The sequence below is a fragment of the Otolemur garnettii genome, unplaced genomic scaffold (assembly GCF_000181295.1).
Source record: "Otolemur garnettii isolate 467f Iridium unplaced genomic scaffold, OtoGar3 scaffold00245, whole genome shotgun sequence".
Classification (NCBI taxonomy): domain Eukaryota; kingdom Metazoa; phylum Chordata; class Mammalia; order Primates; family Galagidae; genus Otolemur; species Otolemur garnettii.
Window position 1 is genome coordinate 77713 of NW_003852640.1, and position 2733 is coordinate 80445.

Sequence of the window (2733 nt, forward strand, 5' to 3'; positions counted from 1 at the left end):
GCACAGTAGCTCATGCCTATAATCCTAGCATTCTGGGAATCTGAGGCAGGTGGATTGCTTAAGCTGAAGGGTTCAAGACCAGCCTGAGCAAAAAGTGAGACCCCTGTCTCTACTAAGAAAATAGAAAAAGTGAAGCAAGAGAATCACTTAAGCCCAAGAGGTTACAGGTTGCTGTGAGCTATGACGCCATTGGCACTCTACCCAGGGACAACTTAAGACTCTCTCAAAACAAAACCTTTTTTTTTTTTTTTTGAGACAGAGTCTCAAGCTGCTGCCCTAGGTAGAGTGCTGTGGCATCACAGCTCATAGCAACCTTAACTATTGGCTTAAGTGATTCTCTTGCCTCAGCCTCCTAAGTAGCTGAGACTACAGGTGCCTGCCACAACGCCTGGCTATTTTTTGGTTGTAGTTGTCGTCGTTTGGCAGGCCTGGGCTGGATTCTAACCCACTAGCTCTGGTGTATGTGGCTAGTGCCCTAGCTGCTGAACTACAGGCACCGAGTCAACACCAAATTCTTTTGAAATTGAAGGACAAAAAGGATAAAATTTTTTTGTTTTTTGTTTTTTGAGGCAGAGTCTCAAGCTGTCCCCCTTCGTACAGTGCTATGGCATCATGGCTCACAGCAACCTCCAACTTCTGAGCTCAGGCGAGTCTCCTGCCTCAGCCTCCCAAGTAGCTGGGACCACAGGCGCCCACCACAACGCCCGGCTATTTTTTGATTGCAGCCATCATTGTTGTTTGGCGGGCCCAGGCTGGATTTGAACCCACCACCTTGGGTGTACATGGCTGGCGCCTTAGCCACTTGAGCCACAGGCGCTGAGCCACTTCTAAGTCTTTCTAAACATTGAACTTTAATAAGTCACACCAGAGAATTAAATTTTCTGATCCTCTATGTTAAAACTTTTTTTTTTTTTAAAGTCAGGGTCTCACTATGTTGTTCTTGGTAGACTACTGTGGTGTCACAGCTCACAGCAACCTCAAACTCTTGGGCTCAAGTGGTTCTTTTGCTTCAGCCTCCCAAGTAGCTGGGACTTCAGGAATCTGCCACAACGCTGGGCTATAATTTTTGTTACAGTTGTCATTATTTTTTGGCAGGCCCTGGCTGGTTCAGGCCCTGGCTGGTATATGTGGCTGGCACCCTAGTTTGTGAGCTATAGGTGCTGAGCCTGAACAACAATGTTTCCATGAAGTATTGATTTGGTCTTAATGATATTACAAGAGATTTTGATTTTTAATTCTAAAATATATTTCTTTTTGAAGTTTCTCAGATTTATGTCTCAGAAGTTCAACTTTGGCTGTATCTCACTGAATGTGATTTATAGATCATTCATCATGGTTTTACATTCCTTTTCCCTCTTAAAAAGTTGTATCCTGGCTTGGTGCCTGTGGCTCAAGTGGCTAAGACACCAGCCACATACACCTGGGGCCACCAACCAACAATGACAGCTGCAACCAAAAAATAGCGGGACGTTGTGGTGGGCGCCGGTGGTCCCAGCTACTTGGGAGACTGAGACAGGAGACTTGCTTGAGCCCAGGAGTTGGAGGTTCCTATGAGCTGTGATGTTACAGTACTCTACACAGGGGGAAAGCTTGAGGCTCTGTCTCCAAAAAAAAAAAAAACGTATTCTTTTGCTTGGTTGGGATAAGTCTCTCCAATCTTTTTTCATCAACTCCTCTGGTTCTAACTCTGGTGTGATGCTAGAATGTTTGTGTTTAGAGTCTAAAAATAATGTTTCCAAGTGTAACTTGATTGTATACTTTTCTTTTCTCTTTGAGACAAGAGTCTCACTCTGTGCCCTGGGTAGAGTGCCGCAGTGTCATAGTTCACAGCAACTTCAAACTCTTGAGCTTGACCAATTCTCTTCCCTCCCGAGTGGCTGGAGCACACACAGCACCTACCGCAATATCCAGCTAGTTTTTCTATTTTTATTAGAGATAGTGTCTCTCTCTTGATCAGGCTGGTCTCCTAAGCTCAGGCTATCCTCTTGACTTTTCTTAATATGTATGAATTTTTCAGTGTAACTGGAGAATTCCTATGCTGACAGTAAGAGCCACATACTTCCCTCCTTAAGGTACTGGTTTTCTTGTTCACATTTCTCTGCAATAGAGTGTGCCCTCATGACCTTGAACATGCTTTTCCTATGTCTGATTAAATTTAAGAGACCTGCTGTTTATTTATTTATTTATTATCAAGTTTGATGTCCAGGTCGTTTAAACAGGCTTTCTCATGAAGAGAATCAGACTGTAGAAAGTTTTTTGTTTAGTTTTGTTTTTTTTCATTCTGGTGGAGGCTATATTTATTGGGTTACCTTTGAAAATAATGTGTTTTAAAGAGACAAATTAAGGGCGACGTGGCTCAATGGGTAGGGCCCCATATACCGAGGGTGGCAGGTTTGAACCTGGCCCTGGCCATACTGCAACAAAAAAATAGCTGGGTGTTGTGGCAGGCGCCTGTAGTCCCACCTATTCAGGAGGCTAAGGCAAGAGTAACAGCTAAGCCCAGGACTTGTAGGTTGTTGTGGGCTGTGACACCACAGCACTCTACCGAGGGCTATAAAGTGAGACTCTTAAAAAAAAAAAAAAAAAAAAAGAGAGAGACAAATAAAATAGAAATGTTTACTTCTCTCTTTGTTTTTTTTTTTGAGACAGAGCCTCAAGCTGTCCCACTGGGTAGAGTGCCGTGGCATTACAGCTCACAGCAACCTCCAACTCCTGGGCTCAAGCGAGTCTCCT